Source organism: Elephas maximus, chromosome 16 (assembly GCF_024166365.1).
Source record: "Elephas maximus indicus isolate mEleMax1 chromosome 16, mEleMax1 primary haplotype, whole genome shotgun sequence".
In the NCBI taxonomy this organism is placed as follows: Eukaryota; Metazoa; Chordata; class Mammalia; order Proboscidea; family Elephantidae; genus Elephas; species Elephas maximus.
The window spans coordinates 25,160,094-25,181,358 of NC_064834.1; the positions used below are offsets into that span (position 1 = coordinate 25,160,094).

At 41.3% G+C, this 21,265-nt stretch overlaps 1 long non-coding RNA gene across 1 annotated transcript; it reads left to right on the plus strand.

The window, feature by feature from the left end:
• The first annotated feature begins 4,837 nt into the window (after positions 1–4,837).
• Positions 4,838–19,332, plus strand: LOC126059631 (uncharacterized). The gene is made up of 3 exons (XR_007513463.1): positions 4,838–6,034; positions 17,141–17,373; positions 19,219–19,332. It is a non-coding gene; the product is annotated as an uncharacterized LOC126059631 (long non-coding RNA).
• Positions 19,333–21,265: the final 1,933 nt, after the last annotated feature.

Below are 21,265 nucleotides of genomic sequence, written 5' to 3' on the forward strand. Positions count from 1 at the left end.
GTGAGCCTGCTGGTATCTGAATACCAGTGGCACAGCTTCCAGCATCACAACAACACGCAAGTGCCCACAGTACAACAAACAGACAGACACATGGGGGATATACATGCATACATATATAATATTTTATTGTATTTTCGCTGAAAGTGTACACAACAAATTAGGTTCCCATTTAACAATTTCTATACAAATTGTTCAGTGACATTGGCTACATTTTTCACAATGCCAACACTCTCATTATTTCCATTTTGGTTGTCCTGTTTCCAGTGATCTAGCTTGCCTGCCCATTACATTCTCTTTTTGCTTTAGAGTAAATATTGACTAGTTGGTCTCATACAGATGATTTTTTAAAGGAACACAATGCTTATGAGTGGTATTGTTTATTTTATGAGCCAATCTGTTATTTAGCTGAAAGGTGACCTCCAGGAGTAGTTTCAGTTCAAAGTTAAAGGCTATCTCAGGGTGATAATCTTGGGACTCAACCAGACCGGTAAGTCTGGACTTTTAAGAATTTGAGTTTTGTTCTACTTTTTCCTCCCATTCTATCAAGGTTCATCTATTGTGTACTTGAACAGAATCGTCAGTATGTGTGGTAGCCAGGCACCATCTAGTTCTTCTGGTTTCAGGGTAGATGAGGTCATGGTTCGTGTAGGCTACAATTAATTGCTTTTGTGGGTGGCCTTTATAGCCATGGTCTTGTTAACTCCCACCCAGGTGATTGTGTGATAGGGTATTTGTGACCTACCAAGGGGATTGGTCAGTTTTGCCTTAAAACAGAGTCAATTCCAGAGCAGAAAGGAGAGCCCGCCATCACCAAAGAAGGAGACCTGTAGCAAAAACTGGCAACAGAGACCCTCAGAAGACAGCTTCCCAGCCCATGCAGCAAGAAAGTTTAGTGCCTTTGAGCAGAGACTGAGGGCCAGGGGGAAGTATATACCTGACCCATGAGTTTGGGACTTGCCAACCTCCATAACTGTGTGAGCCATTTCCTTTATATGGTCTGAGCTCTATGAGACGTTGCAGCAAATTAGGGAACCCAAAGACAGGAGAGAGAGTACTGAAGCAAGAGGGAGTAGTTGATGTTAGGGATGATGGAGTGGTACAGTAGCTTAGAAAAGTTAGACATTTGGGACATCTTTAACCTCTTCCTCACAGAAAGCAGCTTTGTGCTGATCCTTATAAAAGAAATTATTTGTTTAAGTCCTGTAGGCTAGTTTCATCATTTAGTCTTTCTTTTGCTCCAGACAAGTAGAGACCAATAGTTGTATCTTAGATGGGTGCTCGCAACTTTTTAAGATCTCAGATGCTACTCATCAAACTAGGATGTAGAATGTAAACTTTATGAACTGTATTATGCCAGTTGACCAAGTTGTCCCACAAGACTAAGAGATTATGTCTAAATATTAATGTATCTGATGGTGCCCAGCACTGGGAGGGTGTTGGTAGAAGAGGAGAAACCAAGTTTGAAATATACAGAGCTGAAAGCTAGTCTGTGAATTATTCTTCCAAATGTTACAGTTCATATATGGCAGAAACTGGCTAGAGATTTTCCCAAAGTTAACAATAATTCTAAACACATAAATGACAATACCATCAATAATAAAAGCAAATTTTGATCAACCTTGTTAGAATAAATACATTTTTTTCTCCACCACCCTCCCTCCCCACCAATTATAAAATTGTTGTTATGGGAAAGGGTGATAAAAGAGTATGCAGCTCCAAAATTTTAAGAATAAACATTATAGAAGTACATCAGGAAGTTAATTAATAAAAAATATTATGTTATCTTTTTGGATTTTGTGACATGTATGTTATTGGTCAGCTTTTAAATTCACAATTTGTTGTGATTTATTTTCTAATTCTCAATAAGCTTTCCATTTTGTACTTAATTTTACATTTACAGTTTTGTATTCTTCAAGAGGAAACCCTGGTGGTATAGTGGTTAAGTGGTACAGCTGCTAGCCGAAAGGTCAGTCACTATGAGTTGGAATCAACTCAATGACAACGGGCTTTGGTTATTCTTCAAGAAGATCCCTAATTATATAAATGTATGTCCTTTCAAAACCTGGATCCACTGCCCCATCCAAGAACAGTTATGTAATGTAAAGAAAAATTTGTGTGTGTGTGTGTGTGTGTGTACGTCTATCTATGAAACTCACTGGTCCTAGACCTTTCCTGAGTCAGTCATTAATATTTTTCAGTGTCAAGTGTCAAACTAAACCAAACCAGTTGCTGTCCAGTCACTTCCAACTCATGGCAAATCCACGTGTCAGAGTAGGATTGTACTCCATGGGGTTTTCAGTGGCGAATTTTTCAGAAGTAGATCCCCAGACATTTCTTCCAAGGCATTTCTGGGTGGACTTGAGCCTCTACACTTTCAGTTAGCAGCTGAACACGTTAACCATTTGCACCACCCAGACAGCCTGTCAGATACCAAAACTAAAATAGGAAAAAAAAAAAAAAAACAAACCCAAACTCCTTGTCTTTGAGTCGATTCTGACTCATAGCAACCCTATAGGACAGATTAGAACTGCCCCGTAGGGTTTCCAAGCAGCGGCTGGTGGATTCGAACTGCCGACATTTGGTTAGCCGCTGAACTCTAAACCACTGTGCCTCCAGGGCTGCAAATACCAGAGAACACTAAAAACTGAAAATAACCTCTCCCATCTTCTCTTTGTCTCTTACAGATATTTGATGTCACTGTATCCCAGGTATTAAATAGGTTTTTTTCTTTGCTTTCTGTATTAGTCAGGATAAACTACAACGAAGAGCCCCAAGAAGTCAGTGGCTTTCACATGAAAGGTTTATTTTTCTTTTATGTCACAGGCTGCTGCAGATAAGAGGGGAGCTCTGTTCCATGCAGTCATTCAGGAACGCATCCCCAGCCCCTGTCCTTGCTCCTTCCATCTAGTGCCTTGGAGGCCTTGCTGGCTCCTCAGCATCTGGGCAGCTAAAGAGATAAAAGAAAGAACATGCTGGATTGTGAGAGAGATCATAGAGACCAGGCGTGAAAGTGGTGTGCATCACTTCTGGCCATGATCCATTGGCTATAACTCAGTTATGTTGCCCCATGTAAGGAGGCTGAGACATTTCTAGTATGTCTAGAAAGGAGAGAAGAGACACAAACATGGGTGAGTAGAAGCATTCTCTGCCATAGGCTTCCATAGATATGTAAAAGAAGACACATTTCTTGTAGACAGGAATGGTCTCAAGGGAATTGTCACAACTCCCAAATCTCTGTGCATTTAATTAGAGGGTGGTGAAGTAGTTAAGAAATTGGATGCTAACCAAAAGGTCGGCAGTTCTAATCCACCAGCAGCTCCTTGGAAACACTATGGGGCAATTCTACTTTGTCCTGTGGGGTCGCTATGAGTCGGAATTGACTGGACAGCATTGGATTTGGTTTTTGGGTATGGTGCTTTGGTGAAAAGAAAGTGGGATTTGGAATCAGAATAGCCAGTTTGTATTTATCCTAGCTCATCACTTACTAACTATGTGACTTTGCATGAGACATCATCTTTCTGACAATCAGTTTCATCAGCTGTAAAATGAGGCATGATAAACTCTGCCTCACCTGCCTCATAGGCTGTCTTCAGGGTCAAATGAGCATATTGACAGAAGAGTTTATTATACCCTGTGAGGTGCGCTACGAATATAAATGCCCCCCTCCTCTCTGGCCCAGTTTTCATTCTGTGCTGTGAGGACGATATATTGCATCTGCCTGGCTTAAAAGGATTCCCTGGGTGGCGCAAATTGTCAAGCACTTGACTGCTGGCCAAAAGATTGGTGGTTTGAACCCGTCCAGAGGCACTTTGGAAGAACGGCCTGGCAAACTGCTTCCGAAAGGTCATAGCCTTGAAACCCCTATGGGATGAAGTTCTGCTCTGCACGCATGAGGTCACCATGAGTTGAAATTGACTTGACAGCAAGCAACTGGCTATGAGGAAGCCTGATAGAGAACCATCACTAGGAGACTTGACATCATTTATAGTCTTTGCTCAGTGACTGAATATTTATTCAATACTTTTTTTTAGTCCCTGGATTTTATCTTATTTATTTACTTTTTGGTGTGTGTGTGGGTGGGTGGGGCAAGATAGAAGGCATTCCTTTTAAAAACAGAGTTAAAAACAAGAAAGCAAATTGTCAGTACTCCTAGGTGTTGACTTACACCATCAGCCCTTAGAATTAAGTGTGAAAAATCTTACCTGTCCTTAAGTCACCTCCTTCCTTTGACAGAGGGGAGGCTTTAGAACAGGAGGCCATGCATGTGAGGAGTGTGGGTTCTTGAAATATTTTCTTTGAAGAAAAAAGAATAGAAGATGAACATACTATCTTGAATTGTCCTTGGGTTGAGGGCAGCAAACAAGTAGTATGTTAATGAAGTAGAATTTTCTTAATGAAGATATTTTATATTTTAAATATTTTCCTCATATCGTAATTTTTAACTATTGATATGTATACCGTAATTATAGATATGTAAGCCAAAAGGAATTGATTGGTTTTTGTCAGTATAGATTATCTCATGGGCCTCTGGTCTCTGTGTGGATATTGTAAGAACCTCTCCCAAAATGTGTGCAAAAAGATACCACGTGGAGAAAATGAGGGTTTGTTGTGTTTGTTTTGTTTCTCATAGTTTCCTTACTCTTTTGCAGCCTTTCACCCATTCTGGCAGTGGAATTTATTGCTTTAGGAGAAAGGCAAAAAAAAAAAAAAAAAAGATACGTAGAAGTCAATTGAGTTTCTGAATTTATTTTTTAATGTTCTGAGAGACAGAGTGCTCTTGAAAGCTGAGACTTTTACTGCAAGGGCATGAGCCCCCAAAGCTCAAGAGCCTGGAAATTTCGGAGAAGAGTTTAAGTCCAATCGACGAAATGGGGAAGAATGCCTCTTGAGCATTTTCCTACACAAGCAAGATCAGGTTTGAGCAACCTGCACCCAGGAGAAGTAGAGGTTAGAGGCTGGTGAGGTGCCTTGTAAAGTGCTGAGTGCCCTGCTCCCCTTCCAGCCTAGCCTTTTGGGAGAACTTAATGATAGAATGAATCCCTGGGTCATACAAACCGTTAACATGCTGGGCTGCTAACTGAAAGGTTGGAGGTTTGAGTCCACCCAGAGATGCCCTGGAAGAAAGGCCTGGTGATCTACTTCCAAAAAAATCAGCCACTGAAAACCCGATGGAGCACAGTTCTACTCTGACACACGTGGGTCATCATGAGTCAGAACTGACTGGATGGCAACTGGAAATGGAATGATAGAATAGGTTAGGATTGATTTGGGGTCTGGTATTCTGTGGAATAAGTACAGCCAGAATGTTCTTTAAAAGCAAAGATGGCGAAACTTCATACCTCATACCACCAAGAAACTTAGACGTGTTATCAGGAGGGATCAATCCCTAGAGAAGAACATCATACTTGGTAAAGTAGAGGGTCATCAAAAGAGAGGAAGACCCTCTATGAGATGGACTGACACAGTGGATGCAACAATGGGCTCAAGCATAACAACGATTGTAAGGACGGTGCAGGACCTGGCAATGTTTCATTCTGTTGTAAATAGGGTCACTATGAGTCAGAGCCGACTGGACGGCACCTAACAACAACATTCCTGGTCCCTAAAGAATCTTCCCTATGTAGCCTGAGAGAACAAAAGCAATCCTTACAGATATGTCCCCCATTCCAGCATGGCTTTGCAATAGCGGAATATAAAAGGCAACGGCTGATAGATCTAGCTGATAGAAGATCTAGGCTGATAAAGGCTGAAGCAGTGCCTCAACATACCTACAGCCCCAGAAGATGCCAGAGAGTCAAAATATCCTATCCCTATGATGAGTGTGTAAGAGGGATGAATGGCCTTTGTGTTTACCTTGTTTAACATGTAAAATTCATAACTGCTACAAATATGAACCACTGCACGCTAATTTTCATCTCTGTGTCTAGGTGTCAAATGGTTCAAAAGCCTCTGAAGGCATCTGTGTGATCTTTGAGGACCCAGTAACCTGAGAGCAGAGAGGGATGCGGACATTTCAGCTATGGATGCCATGGTGGTAGGTCCCGAGGACCAAATAACATTGTCCATTGGGAGCCAATGTGGATAGATGCTGAAAGGCAGAGCTGGCATCAGCTGGTACTCATCAATAAGGCCCCATAACTGTGTTAGTGGGTGTTATGGATTGAATTGTATCCCCCTTAAAATGTGTATCGTCCTGGCTAGGCCATGATTCCCAGTATTGTGTGGTTGTCCACTGTTTTGTGATCTAATGTGATTATCCAATATGTTGTAAATCCTAACCTCTATGATGTTAATGGAGGCCTGGTTGCACAGTGGTTAAGCATTCAGTTGCTAACCAAAAGGTCAGCAGTTTGAATCCATAAGCTGCTCCTTGGAAACCCTATGGGGTAGTTCTACTCTGTCCTATAGGGTTGCTATGAGTCAGAATTGACTCATGGCAATTATTATAACAAGTTATGATGTTAATGAGGCAGGATTAAAGGCAGTTACGCTAGTGATTAGGCTGTATCTTGAGTCAACCTCTTTGGCGATATAGAAGACAGAATTGAGCAGACAGAAGGGGAATCTCATTACCACCTAGAAAGAAGCATCAGGAGCAGAGCATGTCCTTTGGACCTGGATTCCCCGTGCTGAAAAGCTCCTAGACCAGGGGAAGATTGATGACAGGGACTTTCCCCCAGAACCGACACAGAGGAGAAAGCCTTCCCTAGGAGCTTGCACCCTGAATTAAGACTTCTAGACTGCGAGAGAATAAATTTCTCTTTATTAAAGCCATCGTTTGTGGTATTTTTATTATAGCAGCACTAGATAACTAAGACAGTGGGTGTCTGTTCTGATTAGTTGGTGTCTATACCATATTGAAGGAGACCTGGTGGTACTATGGTTAATGTACCTAAATGTCAGCCGTTCGAATCTATCAGCCACTCTATGGGAGAAAAGACTTGGAAAGCTGCTCCCATAAAAATTTCACCTTAGGAAACCTTATGGGGTAGTTTTACTCTGTCTTATAGAGTCATTATGAGTTGGAATAACTTGATAGCATAAAACAGCAACATACCATATTGCTTGTTAAATATTTTGAGGACTTTGACCTGATGCCTATCGCCTGAAGCCAGAAAGTTTCAAAAGCTTACTCCTCCAACTTAGATCACCCCATTGGTATAAGGAAAAAAGACCAGGACCAGTTATCATGGAGTTGATTCCCACTCATGGCAACCCTATGTGTGTCAGAGTAGAACTGCTCCATAGGGTTTTCAGTGGCTGATTTTTCAGAAGTAAATCTCCAGGCCTTTTTTTCCAAGGCAACTCTGGGTGTACTTGATCCTCCAATCTTTCAGTTAGCAGCCAAGTGTGTTAACTATTTGCACCATCCAGGGATTCCTAAAGAAAAAAAGAAGGGGAAGGGAAACATCCAGAAATGACTGGTGATTTACTCCCGAAAAGACTAGAATAAACCAGAAGTGATTAAGTTTACCTTGATGGTCAAGCTTAAGCTTTCCACTATCAGCTTGTGAACTAACTTAAGCTCATGTACAGTGAGTAAAAGAGAGCTCCATTTTTTAAATATGCAAAATTCATAATGACTACAAATGTGAATCACTGCATTCTAGATTTTGTTTCTTGTGTCTAGATATCAAATGGGCCCCAAAGCCCCTAAAGCCATCAGACATTTTCCTGGGGAGATCTGAAGGTAAACAGGTTTTTCAGCAATTTCAGTGTGTGGAAAGAGGGTCAGTGGTGGTGTGTTACCACAGCAGAGTCTGACTCACAAGCTGGCATTATAGAAAATGACCCTTTATACTTTGTAGGGATTGAGAAATGCTGTCAAGCAAACCCCACAACAATTAAGAGGCTGAGTAACATTTTTCTTTCACATGGGTTAAAATCAGAAGACTTCAATTTCAAATAGGGAGAACAGCAAATTGGGAGAAGAGTAAAAACCAAACCAAAAGCACCAGAAAGGAAACAGATGTGCATGGCTTACCATAGAGTTAGCTATAAGGGGCTTAGATACTCTTCTAGGGAAGGAATTTATCAACATGTCTGGAGAATGAATTTTTTTTTTTTTTTTAAGACATAAACAATTTGAGTCTGTGCATGAAAGTAGCAGATTTATTTAGAAGTTTATTTGTGGTCTTTGTGGAAAACTTGTGCCTTAAAAAATGTTTTAATTGCCGGAGAGACTAGGATGGGGTCATTGGATGTTTCTGGGTTAGGACCCAGATAAATGGACAATCAATTCAGAGATATTGTTCATCAGATAAAGGATGAGTGCCTTTTCTAGAAGCAGCATGAATATTCTTCAACACTGGAATGGGTGATTAAGGAGAGTGATAAGATGCTCTTCTCAAGAGGTTAGTAAAACAGGCAATGTCTTCATCGTTTTACATGAGTTTAAGACTATTTCAGGGTGAGACGGAGAAAAGTAGAAGGTGAAGCACTTGGGTCAGATGTGGTGAGTATTATCTTGGATTAGCATTATACTTGGCCATTTTTATTTACTTTTTTGAAATCTTTTTTTTTTTTAGTTGTGCTTTAAGTGAAAGTTTACAGTTCAAGTTAGCGTCTCATGCAAAAATTTATATACACATTGTTATGTGACCCTAGTTACTGTTCCTATAATGTGACGCACACTCCTTTCCATCCCGGAGTTCCCATATCCATGCAACCAGCTCTCGTCACCTTTTGCCTTCTCATCTCGCCTCCGGATGGGAGCTGTCCATTTAGTCTCCTGTATTTTTTTTTTTTTTACATCTACTTGAACTACGAAGCACTCTCTTCATAAGTATCATTTTATGTCCTATAGTCCAGTCTAATCTTTGTCTGAAGAGTTGGCTTTGGGAATGGTTTCAGTTCTGGGCTAACAGACAGTCTGGGAACCATGTCTTCCGGGGTCCCTCCAGACCCAGTCAGACCGTTAAGTTTGGTCTTTTTACTAGAATTTGAGTTCTGCACCCCACTTTTCTCCTGCTCCATCAGGGACTCTCTGTTGTATTCCCTGTCGGGGCGGTCATTGGTGGTAGCCAGGCACCATCTAGTTCTTCTGATCTCAGGCTGTTGGAGTCTCTGGTTTATGTGGCCCTTTCTGTCTCTTGGGCTAATATTTTCCTTGTGTCTTTGGTGTTCTTCATTCTTCTTGCTCCAGGTGGGTCAGGACCAATTGATGTATCTTAGATGGCTGCTCACTAGCTTTTAAGACCCCAGATGCCACTCACCAAAGTGGGATGCAGAACATTTTGTTAATAAACTTTGTTATGCCAGTTGACCTAGATGTCCCCTGAAACTATGGTCCCCAGACCCCCACCCCTGCTACTCAGTCCCTCAGAGTGTTTGGTTGTATTCAGGAAACTTCTTTTTAGCTTTTGGTTCAGTACAGTTGTTCTGATTTCCCCTGTATTGTATATTATCCTTCCCGTCACCTAAGATAATTTTTGTCTCCTATCACTACTTGGCCATCTTTAAATATGAATTACCTATATTTGAAAAAAAATTTTTAATTACAGAATTTTCCGTTTTAGATAGTGGTGAGTAGAGAGAAGTAAGAATGGACAACGTGGGAGAATGACTAACGTGTGACAAAGGAGGTGGTCTAATTGGTCTCTTAAGGTCCACTTTGATTTTAAAAGGTGATAATTTTTCAAAAATCACATTGGAAGACCTTCCATTGGATTCCTACAAAATAACATCAAGTGAATCTAATAGTGATATTCGTCACAACCTGGGAAGCATTCACAGAATCTGCTGCACCAAAAAAAAAAAGAAAAAAAAAAGCACTTGTGAACGTTACTGTTCATTCAGTATCTCCTAGATCGTCAGGTGACCCCCTTACATAGGACCAGGGCTATGGAGAGCCCTGGAACAAGATGTTTTGGTAGGGCCCCTGTCTATATAAACAATCTGATTAGAAAGCATATTATATAATTTATGCACCCATATGAGATATAGTCATCTATCAAAGACTAGAATAACAGAGAAGTGATACTTAGGTGTTTTTTTACTGCCCAGTCAGTGTATAGGAAAATTCTTGCCGGTGTCCAGGCCCCATCACTTCCTGCTCAGAGTCAGGAACCATCTCTTTGTGTTCTTTACTGCCAAATGCACCATTGCTGGCTAATTCCATATCTCCCGCTATGGAAAAATGATGAGAAATACGCTACTACTCACAGTGCCGTAGCTGTTTGGAGCCCGCTTGTACTGAAGCAATATAGATAGATCTTCTTACCTCTGCGGTTTCCTTATAACCATTTATTTAGTGCTGGTTGCATCATTCTCGTGACAATTCATTGTCTGTTGTACTGCCTGTGAATACTGGCTTCCAATGACTCTCTCAAAGGTTGTTACTGTGCTTCTTTGCTGTTGACCACAAATGCAAGTCTTATCCAGACCATTCAGAAAAACAGAAAAAATAATTCATTTTCTGGACATGTTAAACTTACTGTTTGCAATTTTATAACATAAATATAGAATAACACATTTTTCAACCATGTCTTCTCTTAAGTGCTTTAGGTTCTAATCCCTGCATGCCTAGTAATCTCTTTCAATGTTGACTGCATCCCTGCTAGTGGGAGATTGGGAGAGGGTCCTATGGGCCCAGCAAGAAGGGTGGTCCCATTCCTACAAAGAGACTAACCTGGGGAAATGCAAGGTCACCATATTGATTAGAGGTGAGTGCTTATCCATTGCAAAGGTCTTTGGCAGTTTGCATTATGAGCAGTGATCTCCAAAGACCTTGGAGGAGGTAGGTGAGACCACTCCTGAGGGCCACCTGACATGTGGCACAGAGCTTAGGGGCCAGTGGCAGGGGTGGGGCTCATACAGGGTAGAGAACACCTGCCACCAACCAACCTCCTTGGGGTTCTCTAGAGTGGAGGCAGCCTTGCTTTGGGAACACTGAAAACAGGCCCACATAAGCTAGGCTTAAGCCCAAGTGCAGGTTGTGAACCCAGAGCCCTGAATATTCTTGTGTCCAGAGTAGGTGAGTTACCTCAAATCAGCATGTCCGTACCACTCTGGTGCCTCAATCCTGTGTGTTCCTGCAAAAGAAACACTGTGCTAGCCTGTGGGAGTGACTGGGTTCCCAAGGCCACCCTCTTGAAACAGGACCTAACCACACACCCCAGACAGCCACAGAGGTGTGAGTCCAAGAGCTTCTTCGGGTATCTGGTCAACCTCACACTGGGGCAGAGGGTTGGACAATACCTTGAAAAGGAGAAATGGATACTAATACCCATGTGAGTCCTGGGCTTCAGGCAAGTGACCTGAAAGGTGTTGCTGGCACTGACAAGTCCCAGGCATGCAAGGAAGAAAAATTTTCCTAAGACATTCAAAGCACAGATTTCCCTGAGGTGCAAACCAGGGCAAGCCTCTTGCCTGGGTCCAAGAGCTGTATTATGTAGGGCATTACTCCACAGATTTGGAAGCACTGGAGAGACTATGTGTAGATAGCCATACTGTTGGCGTAGAGCTGGAGATACTCCAGCCCTTCACTTTGCAATGGTTGTCAGAGTGAAGTGGTTTAGTTTTCCAAAGGACCACCACAGCTAGATATAATTTGTTAGGGAAGTGTGTGTTCATGTGTATATTCCCGTGATGTTAACATGTATACACATACACATATACTTATTTTATATGAATATATATAAAATAATAAAATACGTGTATGAGGGTAAGTAAAACAGTATTGTTACTAGGATTCCAGTTCATATGTGCGTGGTTTTATTCCAAATAGAATGTGTTTAAATATGTCTCTGCAATCAGTGAATGGCTGCAGACAAGTTCTCTCAGTAATACACTTGTCTTAGTCTCGTTTGGGTGCCTTCAAAAAAAAGGATAATTTTTGTGCCATGGAAAAAAAATGATTTTGAGGTCACGGCTCATACCAAATTTTTAACAAAACTAAAGTGGACATCACGAATCATTGAAGCTTTGCAACAAGTTTATGGGAATGCTCCTCCACATAAAACAACGGTTTTTAGGTGATTCAAGCATTTTATGGAAGTTTGGGAAGACCTCCAAGATGAGCCAAGAGAGGGAAGACCACCCAGAAGGTCGTGGCGACTATTTTTTGAGATTCCAAAGGGTAATCTTAATAGATTTTCTTGAATGACACAGGATGATCATGGGCGCTTACTAAGAAGAAGTTTTAAGAAAATTGAAAACTGCATTGGTGAGAAAAAGACCAGGAAAGCTGCTCTGAGGAATTTTTTTCCATCACAACAATGTGCCTGCTCATGCCCCAAGGGTAGCAAGGGCTGTCCTATGAGAATTTTGTTGAGAAACCTTACCCCATCCACCCTACAGCCTTGATCTTGCCCCTTCAGGCTTCTTTTTGTTCCCCAAACTCAAAGAACATTTAAAAGGAATATGATTAGGTCCCTCAAGGATGCCAAAACTGCCATTATGACATGGTGTAAATCAAAGAGCCCAGAATTCTTCAGGGAAGGGTAGAGAGATGGAAACACCGCCTTCAGCAGTGTATAGACCTACATGGAGGATATGTCCAGAAACAATACTCTCACATTTTGATATTTTTGTTTAATAAAGGTTTCTATGATTTTGTGGCAATATTTTTTGACTTACCCTGCCTGGTATTTATGTTATATATTTATGTAAATTTGTATGTAAGTATATATACTTATATCTCTCACACATATCTTTTCTACCTGGTAAAGAATCTGGCTTCATTTGTGTATTTACTCAATAGTTTTCATTCATGTAATCTATTTAGTACAAAGCAACCATTTTCATGTTTTTTGATCTAATGAATCATTTCAATCGATATAGGGAGAATAAGTTAAGATGACACTCTTCATTTTATAAGGATGATGGATAGTTGTACTTATGCTGAATCCTGGGTTCTGTTTACAAGCATATTTTCTTTATGGCTGATGCATTTTCACTTGTGTAATTTTGAAGATTTCTTATTAATTTGACTTGCTTGTCTAGTCTGGCTTTTTTCTTTCAGCCTATAGAACTTCTTGGTATATTTTCAAGAGAATACAAAGAAAAAATTATTCAGCAAATAAAGGAAACGAAAACCCCAATGGATATTGTGTAAGAACAGACTTGTACCATTGCCGATGAAATATTCTTTCCTATAAACAAAATGAGGAACCAGACTAGGCAACATTCCAAAAACCAAACCAAACCAAATACACTGCCGTCGTTTTTTTTTATGCTGAGGTCTTGGAAATTTTAATTATAAGAATATACATCACTGCATATGTTTAAAGCGCATAACTTTCTCATTCTCTACATTAACTGGAGTTTTGAGAAGTAGTACCACGTATCTGCTTTGACCTTATGACCTCCGAACTCAGTAGCAAGAGCAAGAGGCATCTTGAAGTGTCTCGTAGATGTGGCGGCCATATCTTAAGTATGAAGAGGGAACAAGTAAGCTTCATGGTGAAGCAGTGGAAAATTGGGCCTTGAGGGCTGGGCAGTAGTTTGGAAATTGGAGTAGTGGATGTGGTGGGTGCTGTCTAGATCCCTAGCTGCCAGGGGTGTTAGCTATTGGCTCTCCGCTGAGTCCCTCTCCAAGCACTGCCCTCAGCCAAAGGCAGTCCACCTCCAGTGACTGGTCATTGTCGGGTAGAACACCCTGGTCACAATTTACAACAACCCTGAAATCAGGTGGGATCTACCAAGTCCTCAGTTGTGGCACATCATGGTTTGGCTTCTACCTTGCTCCCATCTTGCTTCCTCTGCTCCCGCACAAGTGTTGCTTCCTGATAGGAGTCCCCAACAAGCCTCCTGCACACACATCTCAGGGTCTCATTGTTTGTTTCCAGGGCACCTAATCTCTGACAGAGTTTGGGCTTCCCAGGGAGAAGGCGACTTTGGGAAACAGTGAGATGTCTAGTTTGGCTAGGGTGTTGGGTTACATGTAGGGGCAAAGTGAGGAAGAAGTTTGGAAAGGATTTCCTACGGTAGGCAAAGGGGCGGTGGCTGGAGATGAGGAGGATTGACAGTTTGGAATGTGGAAACAAGATCAGGGGCAGCCTTGTGGTCAGTTTAGGTCAAGTTATCTACATTTCTTTCTGGTGTCTCAGGGACTACATTATAATAAGAAAAATAACTGAAAAAAAGTAGGCTTATAATGCACTTTAGTATTTTATATTTAGCATTTTAGTATTTAATGCACTTTAGATGTAAATGACCCATTATCAGTGGGCAATGTCTTTTGGATTTTTTTTCTGGAAGCAGGGATGCATCTGACCTAATTGTCCACATGAACCATGTACACAAGCATTTGTGAAATAGCTGGTAAGAGTTAAAGCTGCCACCTCTTCCCTTAGCAATACTTGTTTCTATTTGTGAAAGTCCTACTGCGTACCAGAGATGAGGCATCTTATCTCTGAGCCTCACAAGAACCCTGCAAAGTACTATTAGCTCCTCAATTTTAGGGATGGGGAAACTGAGGCTGGAGAGGATAAGAGACTTGTGTAGAGAGGAAGGGGTAGAGCTGGGCTTCAGTTCCAGATTTCTTTCACTTGGAAGCCCCTGCTGCCCAAGTCAGATGAACTTGTCCCATGGAGCCCATGAACTGGGCCTTGTGCTTCTGAGCTCTGACTCACCAGGCCTAAGTGGTGACCAGCTATGTGCTTATTAACCCTAACTTGTCATCTCTTCAGCTAACTAAAGCAGCCATTCAATACTCAGCAACTCTCCTGAGTGACTATTCTTTTTCCTATAACAATAGCAATCATAAGAAGCATTTTCTATGTCTATAATTTGCAATGCCCTTTTATGTGTCTTGTTTAAGGCTCATGACAGAGCTGTGTGGTCTGTAGGACAGAGCCTTATGCCCATTGTACACCTGAAGGAACTGAGGCTCAAAGAAGTGAATGTGCTCACATTCACATGGCTCCAAAGGGCAGGGCCAGACCCTGATTCTGGTGTCCCCTTTACTGCTGTATGTTGCTTCTCTTAAGCTGCTAACTTAAGGTTCATTTGAGGGAATGAGGCTGTCAGGAACACATACCTCTTACTTTCTTTGACCTCAGTTGAACCAAGCTGCTCTGTAAATGCATGGAGATTGTGAAAGATTCATCAGTCAAGAAATGGAAATGGCACATTTGAAGTGATTTAAAATGAGGACTGACTCTACTGTAACTTGCTGGGTAGACACTAGTATTCCGGCACCTTCATAATTGATGATAATTATGTCTAATTATCATTCCACACTGGTGGATGCTTTCTACTTCTATCAAAACCTGATCTTTTCCCCTCATGTCACGTGGAGGGCCCTTTTTCTAAACTCTCCAGAATTGTCATTTAACAGTGATTGCCATGTCTCTCCAGCAAAAAGCCTCAGATTATTGAAGCAAGTACCTTCCTTTCTATACTTGGTTTTTCTGTATTACTGTTTATTGACACTTCTTTCTTTAGAGAGTTTTAAGAGTTTTCTTTAAGCTCTATCTACCTAATATCTCCCACCACCCATCTGTCACTTTGGTGTGCTATGATGGCTTGCATGTTGCTGTGATGCTGGAAGCTGTGCCACCAGTATTTCAAATACTAGCACAGTCATCCATGGTGGACAGGTTTCAATGGAGCTTCTAGACTAAGACAGACTAGGAAGAAAAATCTGTCAATCTGCTTTGGAAATTAGCAAATGAAACCCTTATGGATCATAGCAGAACATTAGTTGACACACTTGCTTTGGACATGTCATCAGGAGGGATCAATTGCTGGAGGAAGGCATCATGTTTGGGGAAATAGAGGGCCAATGAAGGCGATAGAGACCCTTGGTGAGATGGACTTGAACATGCCGGTGATCATGAGCATGAGTCAGGACCGAGGAACGTTTTGTTCTGTTGTTCATAATGTCACCATGAGTCAGAGTCAACTTGATGGCAGTTATCTGTTTAATATCATCTCATCAAAACAGTTATTTCTAAACACTGTGGCTTGTGCTGAGTTTCTGGGTTTGCAATATTTCTAGTGTTTGTTAATACCACAATCCCACAGAAGAAAAGAATAGAGAGATGGAGCTAGTTTTCTAACTGGGAAAAGGGGGATATGCTGAGAGTAGCCTGAGGTGGAAGTGGGGAGCAGTGTGGGCAGAGGGGAGGAGGGAGGAGGGACAGAAAGACCTTCTTGAGAAAATGCTGCCTTTGGGCCCAGTCTGACATTGGAGCTTCTCTGTTGAGAGAAACTTCCCTTTTTTTTGCAAACTCCATGAAAGTGAATTGTGTGTGAAGGAAAAATGACCTCATGCATTGCTCTGCTTTCCATGAAGTAAAAATCGTGGTGGAAAATTTACGAGGAAAACAATCTGATTTCTCTATTTCTCTTGCCATATAATTTTCAATATTACTCAACAGTTGGGCCATCACTGGTAAGTGTCTGTCCTTATTTTCCTCATTTGTGTTTCGCCACCACTTTATTTAGCAGCTTGCTAAATATAATGCCCCTCAGCCTGGGTCTTTTTTTAAGTAGATGAAGGATGAGACAGGAAGTAGTGACATAATTTCCCTGTGTTCACACAGCAAGTTAATGGCAGAGGCCAGGACTGGATAAGAACTCAGACCAGCTCTTCTCACGGCTCTGCCTTCGGGTCTGCATAGTGGGAGATGAGCCAACCCTCCAATGTGAAGAATTTCTCAGAGGTTATCAATTTGGTCATATAGAACAACAAAACCCCCAAAACAAACCAGTTGGCATCAAGTCAATTCCAACTCAAGAAGACCCGTGTGTGGCAGAGTAGAACTGTGCTCCATAGGAGTTTTAAGAGTGTGACCTTTTAGAAGCAGATTGCCAGTGCCAAAAGTTAAATTCAGCAGCTCCACAGAAGTGGCTAGGGAATTAAAGAAGACCACCATGTTCCTCGTTCTCAGTACTTTGACTCTAACTGTCAGTTCTTGGGCCAATAACTTAGTAGTCCTACAATCAAGAAAATATTCTTGGCAAGAGCCTGTTTGATATAGTTAACCTTCTGATATAGTTGCCCTACCCTTGGCCATGGGAAGAGGCCCATGGCCTGCTGGGCCTGAAGTTGGGCATTTCTTCTACCTTGACGGTCTAGCTGGTTTAAGTGTCTCATCTGTGACATTAACCTCATGCATTCCTGTCCTTAGTCTTTTCCCAAACAGCACTAATAGATAATGTGCATGGTATTTTCTATTTGCCTCTCCAGATCCCTTCTCCAGTTTTCTGCATCTTGCTAAATGCCACCAGGAGGCTGAACCTATGAACTGTCTCAATGGACAACTTTGCTCTCATCTTGGAAGGTTGGAGGTGAATGAGGTGAGGGTGTTGATTCGCCTGGCTCCTTTCCTGCCAGATCACCATAACTTGACTGTGTCCTTCTATAAGACACCACAGCTCCCATCAAGCATCTTCTCCAAATAACTGTCGTCTCTGGCTCCAGTAAGTGTTCCTTTCCCTTGCTCCCCGCTTACACCGGATAATAATGGCTCCCCACCCTTGCTTGCCATGGGGTATGCATTTATCTTTTGTTGGTTTTCCTAAACATTTTCCACACTTTCATAAATAGGCACTTTATTAAATAAAAGTATGTCATTTGCTTCCTGTTAGAGCCCTGACTGATTTCCATGGATCAGGTATTTAAAACATCATTAATTTTCATATTAATTCACATTCACAATACTAAAGATGGAGAAAAAATGAATTCAAAGACATCTCATATTTTGTTTTATCATGTATTATAAACAAAAAGCAATATTCATTCTGTAAGGAAATATACTGGTTTTAAAAATAAATTGTATTTTCTACTTAGTTAATATCCTTAGTCTCAGGTGTTAAACTCAAAGCCAAGTAAATTATTCACTATTAATTGCTATTTCTTTTCAGGTACAGATACAAGGGCAAAGAGCATAAGCTTTGATGTCAGAAAAATCCGGTTTTGAATCTGAGTTCTTTTATTACTATCTTGTGGTTATGGGGCGAGTTAGTTAACTTCGCTGGACCTTATCTATAATATGGGAGTGATAATTTCTCCCCCACGTGGTGGCTGTGAAGATTAAATAAGATAATGTTTATAACACACTAGTTTGTTGCCTGGTACTAATTTTATTATTGAAATGTGTAAGTGATGCTTCATTCATAGTGACCCTATAGGACAAAGTACAACTGCCCCATAGGGTTTCCGAGGAGCAGCTGGCAGATTTGAACTGCTGACCTTCTGGTTAGCAGCCGAACGCTTATCCACTCTGCCACCAGGGCCTCACTGTAGGATCATTATGCACTGGAATAGACTCTAAGGCACTGGGTTAGGTTTTTGTTTGCTGAAGTGACGCATATGGTACATCGATTTGAATGTGTCCAACAATTAGCCTTGAGATCTAGAGCAGCGCCTTCCAATAGAACTTGCTGTGATGATTGAACTGTTCTGAGTTTGTGCTGTCCCATATATGGCTATTGAATACTTGAAATGTGACTGAAGTGCAACTGAGGAGCTGAATTTTTTATTTCATTTAATTCTAATTAATTTAAATTGAATATCTCATAGCTATCATATTGGACAGCACAGGTCTAAAGAGTAACCATAAACATAACAAGTCATCTTGAAAGATCAGCAGTACCTTTTGGACCTGTGAACATAAAAGCCATCAGTAGGTTACAGTCACAAGTGTCAACATAATCTATTCAGACTTCCAGAAAATGATAGAATATATGCAATACTCATGGAAAAAAATGTTTTTGTACTATTAACAGTAGATAGGTTGAGGTTGCACACACACACACACACATATATACATGTACTTAAAGGAACTATTTTGGATAAATTTATTGTTATCCAGATAATCTGGATAATTACTGCAATTCCTCCTTTTTCTTTGGTTTACTTAGATATTAGTATGAAGACTTCTCTCCCTTTTGCCCTTCTGAAGTCCACAGCAGACATTGCTTATCCAATAGAGTCCGCATTCCTCCTGAGCCCCTCATAGCCTCACAATTCTCAATATAACTTTGCAGTCAGCTTCTACCCACTAATTGGAATTGGCATATGAGATAAAATCCATTTATTACCCTGGGATGTAGACACATTATGTTAAAGGAGTAATTGAGTAACAGGAAGGAAAAAAAAAAACCAACCAAAGAACAGGTTATGCAATAAAAAGGTAAATAAATACATTTTGAGTTTTAGAACTAGAGAAGGCTTAACAAGATATCTTTTTCTTGGACTTGAATACCTTGAATGTATACCAGTGTACCATGTCTGCTGCTGTGTATCTTCTGATTACCCTGTAGATCTAGTCTCCACTCTTCTCTACCCTGCTCTGTGCCCTGGGAGGTTAACCTATCAGACTGCATCACTGGGCTTCGTTGCCCTATTGGAATTGACCAGCTGGAGGCACCAGCAGAGATCTGGTGAGTATCTAAGAATGAAATTAGGGGTATTGACTCACTTCCCTTGGGCAATGTGGACTGCCTGGGCCCCTGTACCGCAGGTCATAGCTACTGCCTCTGTTAGGGACCCTCTCCTCACTATTCTCTCTCTAGTTAAAACCCTCTCCTTTCCCTTTCCTCTTCAGGCCTAGAAATAGCAAGGGAGGCACTGCTGTTATCAGCTGCTCAAATCCTTGTGGTTTCCCTACACCCTGACCACTTCTCTGAAAAGAATCTCTTTCTTATAAACTCTCTTCATATTACACAATTTGAGTGTGCCACTGTTGTCTGCTGGGACCTTGCCTGATAGATCTCTGAAACAGGATTTGGATGCCCTCACTCTGGGCCTTTGTTCCTAGAGGCAGTTGCTATAGGGATGATCTAGCCTTGCTTTTCAAAGCAGTTGTTTAATCTCACTGCCTTACCAGACACCACTCAGACCCCTCAGGGTGAGTCATTCTGTTTGTGTGGGTGAGGTTAGTAAACTCCCCAAAGTGTAAGAAAGATCGTCTTGATAATGGTGACAAAGAATTTTCTCAAAAGTCCAAGTGCATTAACCCAAAAACCCAGGCCCAAATAAAATAAACAACTAGAAAAGAAAAGGAAAAAAAAAAAACAGGAAAGAAAAAGAAAAAACCAGATCTCTGCATTTAGATGCCTTGGCCAGTAACCCACAACTCAGCCAGTCCTTTCTTGGCAGGATGTGGTCAGAGCAATATACACAGTTAAGAAATTTCCCTTCTGAGCCCGTTCATCCTGTAGTTTGGTGTGGATGAGATCAATTCCAAGTAATACCTGGAAGCTGAGGTGTTATGTATGTAGAAGAATTAGTAGAAGAGTTTTTGAAGAATCAGATTAGGACATTAATTTTCTTCTGCCCCAAAGACTGTCAAAAATGGTTCTTGGCAGAACTCACTTCCTATATTTTGGCCACAAGCAGAAAAGGACTGGCTCTCTCTGTCATGAAATGATAGATGGCTACCTATCTGGTGGTTGCCTATCTGGTGTCATGCTTGTAAACGTGCTAAAAGCCCTTCCTCTCCCAAACCAAAAAACAACCACGAGTCGATTGCCGTCAAGTCGATTCCGACTCATAGTGACCGTATAGGTCAGAGTAGAACTGCCCCATAGTTTCCAAGGAGCACCTGGTGGATTCGAACTGCCAACATTTTGGTTAGCAGACACAGCTCTTAACCACTACGCCACCAGGGTTTCCGTTCCTCTCCCAGACCCTGAAATATCTTTCTTCCCAGAAGTTCCTTCAGAATTTCAGAAATTGCCATTATGAACATTATACCTTAAGTATATTAGAGTGGTCTATTTTACCTAGGTTAAGGCGTTGTGTTGGGGGCAGGGAGGGCATTACATATCAGCTAGTTGACCTCTTGGTAGGATTAAGTATATATGGTTTAACCTATTACCACCTAGTCTCACGTGCCTAGAGAATGGGGAACTTGGAGTCCTGATTTAGAAGGAGGTGAGCAAAGGTGTGAGGCATCCAGAATCGCTCAGGGGTGGTAGACTTGTTAGGAACAGCCTAGCGGAGCCGTTAGGTGATAGCAGGAAGTATGGAATGACTGTGCCTGTGTGTGATTGACACTGTCATCAAAAATAAGTTTTGCTGAAATATGACAATACCATTTATGTAAAGTGCTCAGGTCCAAGCTTAATAAATATATTTCCTTTCCACTCAAAATGTGGTTGATAGCTGTCCCAGATAGGAGGTTGTCAAGGATACCTAAGGATGTGTCTGATCGGGAAGAGCTACACCATTATGATCAATCGGGAGCCAAAGTGGTTTTCATCTGTCAGGCTGACTCTGATTAACTTGTAGTGCCTGATGCTGAAAAGGGGTACCAGGCAGCATCCAGCCTCGATGGATAAGAATGACATTATTGATTAACAATGC